The sequence below is a fragment of the Peromyscus eremicus genome, chromosome 23 (assembly GCF_949786415.1).
Source record: "Peromyscus eremicus chromosome 23, PerEre_H2_v1, whole genome shotgun sequence".
Classification (NCBI taxonomy): Eukaryota; Metazoa; Chordata; class Mammalia; order Rodentia; family Cricetidae; genus Peromyscus; species Peromyscus eremicus.
The window spans coordinates 39816256-39826312 of NC_081438.1; the positions used below are offsets into that span (position 1 = coordinate 39816256).

The 10057-nt window shown below is 47.4% G+C and overlaps 1 long non-coding RNA gene across 1 annotated transcript; it reads right to left on the reverse strand.

Annotated features, from left to right (window-relative positions):
• Nucleotides 1-510: 510 nt before the first annotated feature.
• LOC131897891 (uncharacterized) lies at nt 511-9241 on the reverse strand. Its single transcript, XR_009375821.1, has 2 exons — nt 2350-9241; nt 511-1285 (listed from the first exon to the last, which is right to left on the reverse strand). It is a non-coding gene; the product is annotated as an uncharacterized LOC131897891 (long non-coding RNA).
• Nucleotides 9242-10057: the final 816 nt, after the last annotated feature.

Below are 10057 nucleotides of genomic sequence, written 5' to 3' on the forward strand. Positions count from 1 at the left end.
GCTTATGTAATTTTTGTTGAGTAAACCTTAACTTGAAATACACCTAGAAGTAATCTAATAAAATAATTGCAAGACCTTGGTGCTAGAAATTACAAAATGTTGTTCAGGGGTATCTGAAAAGAACAAAAACATGATTCATAATTTCATGGACTGTAATGGTCTCATATGGATCTGCAGATTTTATTCTAATCAGACTCCTAGAAGAAGGTCAAGGATGGTACTCACTGGTACAACACTGACCTAGGATGCACAGGGTCTTGATTTCCAATGCCAACATCATCAAAAAACTACCCCCAGAGCATCTGTGTGTGTGCATGTGAGTGCCAGTGCACATGTGTGTGTGTGTGTGTGTGTGTGTGTGTGTGTGTGTTTACCAGGAGACTGTATATCCCTGTTGTGTGACAGACTTTTCCTGAGGAGACCACACACACACACACACACACACACCTGCTCACCACGCAGATAGGGAAACCATGACAGACTAAAGTATGGACACCACTGAAGTCCAACTTGGTGAACCAATGACTTTATTGGGGTTACTTACAGAAATATGGGTGAGGGGTCACTTACAGGAGCAGAAATGACTCAAAGATGGCTGCATCACCCAAGCCCACCACCCCAGCATGGGTGACAGCTCACAAAGCTGGAGATCACTGCACAGCCTACAGGCAGATCAACACATTGGACAGTGTCCTTTCCCAGTGGCCCAGTTGTCTGAGCCTTATAAGGCCCCTTGGCTAGTCTCCGCTTCTCCAGGGGGTTCGTTGGGGGTGACCCCAACAATCTTTATTTACTATGTTTTCTTGGGCGGGGCAGGGAGCCTAGAAATTTGATCGGTTTCAAGGACTTCCTGGGGCTGTTTGGAGTTACTGAACAAGCTTCCACTCCGGATGAAATGCTTAGATCTGGGAAGAAATGGTCACACCATACCCTCGAATGCAGAGAGCCTTTACCTGGCTAGCTTGGAGACATGGTCATGATGGGAAACCCTGTGTAGTAAGACACTAAGGACAACCTTCAGAAGCACAAGTCACTCAGGCCCACGGACTGACCTCTCTCTAGGAGCTGAAAGCTGCCCTCGGCCATGTGAGAATGGAAACAGGTCCTTCTCCACGTGAGACACATATGAGACTTTGCTCCTGGTTGCCAGCCCGACTGAAGCTTCCTGACAGACACTGAGCAGAGGACCTGGCTAAGCTGCTCTTTGACTCTTCATCCACAGAGGCTGTCAGATCATAATGAATCTGTAGCAATCCACAATCCAGATTCATAACCAGGACGTGCCCTGCAAGTGAGAGAGAGGTTCTATTCACCAACAACGCGCCCAGAGACTTCCATCAACGTGTTTTAAGTGAGACTATTTAAAGGGTTAATGCACAGAGTGTAAGCGCTTGGCATCATGAGTGTCATGGGATCACAAGTTAAAACCAAAACCAGAACAACGGCTAAAACAGCGAGATGGCCGTTCGAAGGGCTGGCGAGGCTGGGCATCAGCTGCAGCTCCGCTGCCTCTGCCGCACACGGCTTAGCAGATTTAAGGGACAGCCTCTTTGGAAAACCATTCTGCACACTCTGCTAGAGCAAACCAAACACCTACAGCAGCATTGCAGAAATAGGCTGGGCTTTGTAGACAAAACGGCTTTTTCAAGTAAAATGTACGGCGCAGGTAGGCCCGTCAGTCCGTGCATTGCTTATGACTCATCACAATGCAATGTACGGCTTGCAGAGCCCCAAGTGTTTGCCATCTCGTTTCCTACAGAAAGTTTTCTGAGCCTCAAAATCTTCCCTCCATCCCTGCAGCTCTTCTCAGCCTAGTTCCTTAAAGTGAGGTATTCAAGGGAGTACAAGAGGCTTCGCCGAGCGACCCTAGCCCAAGGTCACGCCAAGGAGAGAATGGGTACTTGTGTTGCAGCCGCGCAGCAGCAGACTTCACGGGAACGAATGGGTCATGCAGCTGAGGGAGCCTGGAAGACGACACACAAGTGCCCGCCCCGGCGCTGCTACCATGAGCAAATATATAATGGAGAGATGGGAAAGATGGAGTACATGATGGAGAAATGGGAGAGAGAGAGAGAAGCGGAGCAGTTTATGTGCTGTGGAGAGATGTGGAACTGGAGATGCAACGGCGGTGAGGAACAGGCCAATATGAGGAGCCCGTAGTGCCTGCTGAAGCCATGGGGATGTGTGGGGGCCTAGGCTGCCACCGAGAACCATGTCTGGGTCCACAGCTCTGCCACAGCTGGGGTCTGTGTTAATGTCTGCGGCCCCCATTACCACCAAGGGCCACTCAGGTATCCACGGTCTGGGCTGCTGCCTGAAATGATGTTGCTGTCCCAGCACTGTGCTTACCTGGGTTGGCTCCTCAAGGTGTGGGCATGGGAGAGCTGGTCCCACACCTCACCTGGGCAGCATAGGAAAGCTGGTCCTGAGGGCGTGAGCCCGGAGAGCTAGGCCCAACTCTGATTCACTGTGCTGTGGGAGAGCGGGCCCTGAGAGCAGAAGAGCTGGTCCTGCCCCTTGCTGGCTGTGGCACTCGGGAGCGGGCTCTGCACCTCATCTGGGCAACACAGTAGAGCTGGCCCTGCTGGTGTGGACTTGGGAGAGCCGGCCAACAGCTTCCAAGGCTAGATTTTTTTTTTTTTTTTTCATTTGTTTTCTTTTGCGAGAGAGGTTGCAGGGGGGAGGGCCGATATGGAGGGAAGGGGAGAAGAACGGGATTGGAGTACCGGATGTGAAATTCACAAAGGATCAATTAAAAGTTTTTTTAGGAAAGGAACAAATAGTGCCTGGACTGAGGCTTGACTAATTCTCACAGCTGTGTTGAGCAAGAGAAGACAAGACCAAAAGAACACAATCTGGCTCCATTTCCATGAAGTTCAGGTGCAAGTGGTCAATACAAGTCGCAAGCATGAAAAAAACCATGTCTACACAGCACACACACCTAAAGGACTGGTCTTAGGTCCTGGAATTAATTGTTTGATGGGTATCTCCAAGTAAGAAATGAAGTTCTGTGTTTTCTGTATGTGATGCTATCATAAAGTCCTTCCTTTAGAAAATGTGTGTTTTTAAGAATATCAAAGACAATATGTCTAGCAAATTAAACAAAGAATTCAATGGGTCATGGGTAATCCCAGTTCAGAGGTCAACTGCTCATAGTGTTTTGTGAGATGAGACCCATTTATGGTTTTGGTCATCTGGCCTACAGGAAAGATTTCAAGAACTGACCAAAGACATCCTTGGGCCTTTTCCCTCAGATTCCTCGTGACTGGGAGTTCTAATGTGTCCCCCAAATTTTATGTGTTGGAAGCGGAATCCCCAGTGCAACTGTCTTGGTGAGTGGAGATATGGAGGAGGATTCAATGGGGATGACTGTGCCCCCTGGAACCAATGAATACTATTGTCACAGGAGTAGGCTCCTTATTCTGGAAGTTTCTACCCTTACAAAAGATGAGCCCGGCTGGTCCCCACCCTCTTGCCTTTAGCTATAGGACGGTGCATAAGAAATGCCCTTGCCAAATGCCAGCACCTTGATGGTGGACTTTCAGGCCTCCAGAACTCTGAGAAATAAATTTCTGTTCTTTGTAAGCGAACCAGTGTGTGGTATTCAATCATGGCAACACAAACCAGATCAAGACAGATCTTCCCCCAAACAGAGACTGGCTTACATTACAACGGTGTAAATTTGGGAGGCTCCAGCCGTAAGCACTCTTACTATAACATTCAGACCATAGTTCCGTTGTATTTCCCCCACTGCCAGCTAGTCTCCCCCACCCTCTTTTCTCTGGCTCTTGCTCTTTTCCTGGGCGAAGACCCTGAGAGAATGTGCTGTATTTAATTGTCATGGCTCATCAGCCTCCCTTCACCTGCCATCTTAGATGACCTTAAGGAATACAAGATCTCTAGCCTGGTTACCACTCTAGGCTGGTCTTATTTCCCCTTAACCATCTCCAGACCACATTTTTTTGGTAGAAATAACGTGGAAAGGTGCCCTGTAGGTGGGCTTGTGGAGCCCACGCACCCCTTCAAAGTCTTGTGGTCGGCCAGGCAAATCAGTATCTACCCGCTCCAGCTCCCTTCACATAAAGCTACTATTTGGGCATCATTCCTCCAAGCATTTTGTGGAGAAACGTTCTGAAGGTTTTATCTTCTTCCTTCCTTCTATCCTCTTCACTTTCCATCAGTGGACAAATCCTCCACGAACCACTTGCTTCTGTGATGTGTTTTTCCTCCCAGCATGCGTCAGTTACGCATGCCAGTTACCGCTGTTCCAAAGGGGCAGGGCTTTCCATCATATCTGTACTTATTCGTGTGTGTGTAGACCCGTGGGCTACTCTTTCATTCAGTGGCTTGTCATTCTGAACTGTGCAGACATCTCAAGACAGGGAAGCCATTGCAAGCTCAATCTGCCTCGACTCTTTCAAGAGGTACAGTTCCCTTCTCCGTTAATTAGCAAGGCAATGAAACTTCAACATGGCAGACAGAGCTCCTTCTCGATGGTCACCAGCACACATCTGGTACACACCAGGAAAGAAGAGGGGTGGGGAACTTCCAGCCTCTTCCAGAAGCTCCATCCAATATGGAGCCCAACAATGGTCAAGAGATGAGGCATCTATGGGGGGGGGGGAGGCGCCATTTGAGACATTTCCTGGACCCTTAACAGCACATTCCTAGCAGACCCAACAAGCTCCAAGTGGGGGACACATTTCTAAACCACTCTAGCAAGTGGAACAGGCACCCATGCTCCCTCCACTGCACAGAGGCCCCCCCGCTTCATAACCTAAGAAAATAAGAATAAATAAGGAATGCAGTCCCTCCCAGACAGTCGCCGGCAAGTTAGGTCAGTAGCTCAAGTCAAGAATTTGTCTATCACAAAGTCATTATAAGAACTGCTAAACAAAGAAAAATCTTCTTGAGCCAAACCAATGGCTGATTTGCTTTCCAAGCCACATCTGCACAATCTTCCCTAGGACTTCTAGGGAGAGGCAAGTGGGCCAAGCACTTTTGTGGTGTGTCTGACGAAAAGGCCGCGGGGGCGGGGTGAGGTATTTGTCATTACCGCAAGGTCAAATTTTAGTGTTTCGTCTTTTGTTTGCTTTAAGCATTACTTTCAGTGAGACTCAGGCAGGGCTTGCGCTGCGGCAGGGGCTCTGGAGGGATGCCCATGCCTGTGACCTGGTGCTCAGGTCATCCTCAGATGCTCCGCCTCTGACTTCGAGGCCCTAGGGCAGCTGAGCACAGGAGCCTTGCCAAGCACACCCATGGGGACTTTTTGTACAAGTGAAAAGGATTTCACACATTTGACAGCCTCCAGGGTGACGGGTGGTCTGTCCGTACTGTTTTCCAGCAGGAGAGGGGACATCTCTGAAGTATTTTGGTCTCAACAAGTGGTCCAGGGGCTCTCTTAAGAATTAATGTGTTTGGCCACTGTCTCCCACGTTAGTGTTAAAACGGTCATTTTATTTATAACCCTTTCTGTGTTTGGCGAAAGGAAAACGCTCTAGCAGCCAGAAGAAAACATGAGTGCCTTCCTTTCACAGTTCCCCTGTGAGGCGGAGAGAGGCAGACCTGAAGAGCAGACTACAAATCCATGCCTGTGGAGGTAGGTGAGAGGTGTGAGGGCGTCCCGAAAGCCTGGCCTTTCAGGCCGTGTGGCCGGGCAACCTGGCGCAGCTAGACAGTCCATTCACTGTCTAGCTGCATTCTCACACATTTTTAAGGATTGTTCAATTTTTTGTCCTCCTGCATTTTGGAGCCGTTTCTTGCTTTCTCTACCCACCTATCTGCCTCCCCATCTCCTCACTCCCCCCCCCCCAAAAAAAATAAGATGTACTTTTCCTAACTCAGCCGTGGAACCAGGTGCTTCTAAGGGACTGTGTGTGATTCTTTGTAGTGGAGCGTGATGCTTAGAAACCAAGCTCAGGTGGCAGTGTGTTTCCTGTTACCAGGCTGTCATTGTTTCTAGGCTTTTTCGACTGTGTGTGTGTGTGTGTGTGTGTGTGTGTGTGTGTGTGTGTGCGCGCTCATCTATCCCATGGAGTCGTCCTGGCCTAGCTGCCTTGAGAGGCATGCGTCATAGGTTTTTCAGGTCAGAGCCCATGGCTCCGGGGGAACAGTGGGCCTTCCAGTTCCTGAGAGACTGATGCACTCCCTCAGGCACTGAAGTGTTCAGGCCACTTTGTGTTTCTCTGTATGTTCCCTTAGTAGTCAAGGCAACGTGGAAGCTGACAGGACAATTGGTCTTAGACACTAATCTTGTGGACCCTGTATGGCTTGCAAACATCACTGTATCCTGGCAACCACAACTGTATTGATCCTGACAATTGCTATTATCTTCTGTTTCTGATAAAGGTATAAAAAGTCTGATTTCTCTCAATAAAATTGTCACAGCCTCAGTTTTGCTGTGGACCCTCCAACTGGCCCGATTTAATTCCTTGCAGCCAGGTCAGGTGTCCTTGGCCCAGTAAGTGAGCTCCAGCACTTACATATTCATACACATATATACAATGTCTTTAACTGTATTTCTGTCTATGTATATACTGCAAATCCATGAGCTAGTGCTAATGCGTCTAATTTCTTTTAATTTTTAAAAATTATTTTGAGAATTTCATGCATGGTGCAGTGCATCTATTCTAATTCTATTGAGATTTATATTGTGGTGTGTGTTTCTCCTTTCTGTGCTGAGAAATCCCTTTTCAACCTGATCAGAGGCAGTTTTCTTTTCTTACAACATTACATATTTAATGAAACAGTATATGAATACATTTCATTTCAAAACAATAGATAGTTGCCCCAAATTACAACACAAGGGGCCAAAAGTAGGGTAGTAGTTTCGGAAAGCACCCATGAAAAAGGACACATTGGGTTGATAAACCAAGTCAACGAAAATCTCAGCTCATTGCTCCCTTATTTCTACAAGGCCTTTTATCATCCTCTTGCCTTTTCACAGCTACCCGGTCAAACCACGTGGTGAAAATCCTTCTTTAAAAAAGGACTCTGAGCCCACGATGCACAGCTTCTCCAGGAATTCCCAGCGGCTGGTTTCGGAGTGAGGATGTTTGTGGAGTTCAGCACACTCCACTGCTCTCCCAAGCACCGGTCAGTTAATGCACACAGCCCTTCTGCTCTCGGCCAGTGGCCACTTCCCTCCACTTTTCTCTTCTTCTCTCTTAGTTACAAACGGGGTGTATGAAGTGTGTAAGGCACACGCAGCTTTGGCACAGGGAGAATGAGACAGGCACTGCCAGTTTCCAAACCTGCTCTGGAGGAAGGCGGGTTCTGCAGCCCTTCTCAGATCCATATCAAAGCTGCCATTGGACTTGCCTCATTTTCCATCCGGGGGAAGAGGAAGGTAGTCACTGAACATGGAGGAAAGATAACTGAAAAAGTCTCAAAACTGGGATCTGAGTGAGACTCCTGACAGTGAAGAACTCTGGGTGACGTTACACTACACAAAAAAAGGAACTCTGAATCCAGAAGACCAGGATAAAAGCTCAACATGTCAATTACACCTATCTCTTCTCTTAATTTCTTTTTTAATTGAATTGTGAATTAAAGTAACCGCACACAACAGCTTTATCTGAGAGAAAATGCTTTTATCAGCTCCTAAAAATCTCCATATATCTTTTTGTCAAAATGAGAAAAGATTTGAGAAGTATCACGCTGTGTGTTCCCTCTGTCACACAGTATCAAGTTAGACTTATTCCAAAGACTGATTTCCAATTTAATTTCTACAATAGATAGCTGAGTAAAAGAATATTAACATGGGGCTGTTTAGATCCCCAAATTGGATTTGTGTCACTAAACAAGATTTATGCAATCATTTCTATCAATTATCTTCTTGCCTAAGTCTGTAACTAAAATTATTTAGTTAATGTATCTTCAAATTTAGAAGGCTTTGGGGTGGGCATTGACAAAGAAGTCAAAATTGCAAGCCTGGGTATCTACATGCAGGAGAAATCTCTCATAGAAGAAAGTTGTTACCGGGGTCACGCACAGGTCTCTTCTCTAAGCAGAAGCCCAGAATGGCTCATAGTTGCATTGTCGCACCACAGAAAGGAGGGTGCACGAGCCCGGAATGTGGTCCAGAGTTTGGCAGCATCATGGCAGGAGGCAAAGAAAGGAGGAAGGTCTCCCTGAGGAAAGACTTCTTCACACTCCGTCCCCATACCCACTTCCGTGTCCCCTGTGTTGCTTCCACCCACGCACAGAAGCCCTGAAGAGACACGTGGGGTCCTGGCACGGCCACAGCTGACTTGTTTCAAGGTCACCTTGTGGTCTCAACTCTCTCCCTCCTTCCCATAGCAGAGGCGCGGCCAGTGTCAGGGGCTGCTACTGCCGTTACCAGGATACCGGGTGGTGACGTCACAGTCCACAATACAAACTAGAGTCAAAGGCAGGAGACTCTTAGTTGAATTTGGCTCAAGCAAAAATATTTTTCAAATATTTCAAGTTCTCAAAATTCTCCTTGTTCAAGTAAACATCCAAGTTTCTGGCTCTCATTGAGAAATATAGAGATGTGGAAACAAGGGACATGCGTCCATACAGGCCGAGGAGGCAAGTGTTCTCCAAAACGGCACCCGCGGGGCTCCTCAGAGGGCAGGCCCCATCTTCCTCTTCATTTCCTCTGATTCTGCAGTCATTTCTTTTACTTTGGGGGCCAACTTATATGACCAAATGTTTACTTTGGGGATAGAACTCTAGCAATGAGGCAGAAACCGAATTCTGGGCCATTTGGGTTGAGGGGTGGTAGTGAGGATAAACAAGAAGAAATAAAAAAAAATAAAGCCGATCCCGGAACCAGCTTTGCCACAACCTGAGGAAACAAGCAGGTCTCCTCAGCATCCTGCCGGTTTCCTTCTCTGGCGCACCGGTAAACCAAGGAAGGACAAATCTGTGGCAGAAGGGCTGGGAGAGAGGGCTAGCCAAGAGGATGTTCCTTTTCTTCATAAGGACACATACGCACTCGGGAGGCAGAGGCAGGAGGATCTCTCAGAGTTCAAGGCCAGCTTGGTGTATATAGTGAGTTCCAGGCTAGCTTGTGATACAAAATGAGATCCTGCCTCAAAAAACCAAAGCCCAACAACAAAAACAGCAGAAAAAGGCCAGGTGGCAGTGGTGCACGCCTTTAATCCCAGCACTCGGGAGGCAGAGGCAGGCGGATCTCTGTGAGTTCGAGGACAGCCTGGGCTACAGAGCGAGATCCAGGACAGGCACAAAGCTACATAGAGAAACCCTGTCTCAGAAAAACAACAACAACAACAACAACAACAACAACAACAAAACAAAAACAAAAACAAAGACCCCCCCAAAAAAAAAACCAACAACAACAGAAAAGCACTGAGAAAAACTAAACACACATTTCCCAGAGATCTTTTTGATCAGAGCATTCATTAGAACAGGACCCAGCAGCAACTAGACACACACACAAGCCGAGGTGTTGTCCACTACGTCTAACCCCACCCCTAACTCCCCCTGTCCAGCCCTGTCTTCTACTCAGTTTCTCCCATTGTCTAAAAAGTATCAGTAGAAGATTCTGATGTCCTCCAAGATGAAAGGGTTACATGTTAGAAGGAGCCTGAGTGACGTGATATATGGGCAGGGCACCTGTCAAGCCTCCCCATACACTGGAGGGAGAAAGAAATGCCTGTCGTTTCAAGCTGCTGGCATGTAAGGGCTCCTAAGGCAGCCGCTATGCAGATCTCCTGTCTGGGTCACTGGATTTGATTCATGAACAGATTATCAATTACCAAGGAACTTCCAGAAGTTTCCTTTCAAGTCAAATTTCTCAACAATTTCTAAGTCCCTTTCGTCCAATCACTGCGTCTTCACCAGTGAGTGTCATTTCTGCATTGGACATTCAGGCCAAGTGCATTTACCCATTGTCTCAATTTCCAAGTTTAACTTGTATTTGTATTTCTGCCTACATATGACATTGCTGAGCATGCTCTGTCTGGAAGCTTTTCCCGTACCCTGGCTCTTCATGCATGGTTCTGGAAACATGCTGTTTTCTATTCCAACACCATCACTCACTGAACTGCAGCTGGTGCATGGTGGGGTG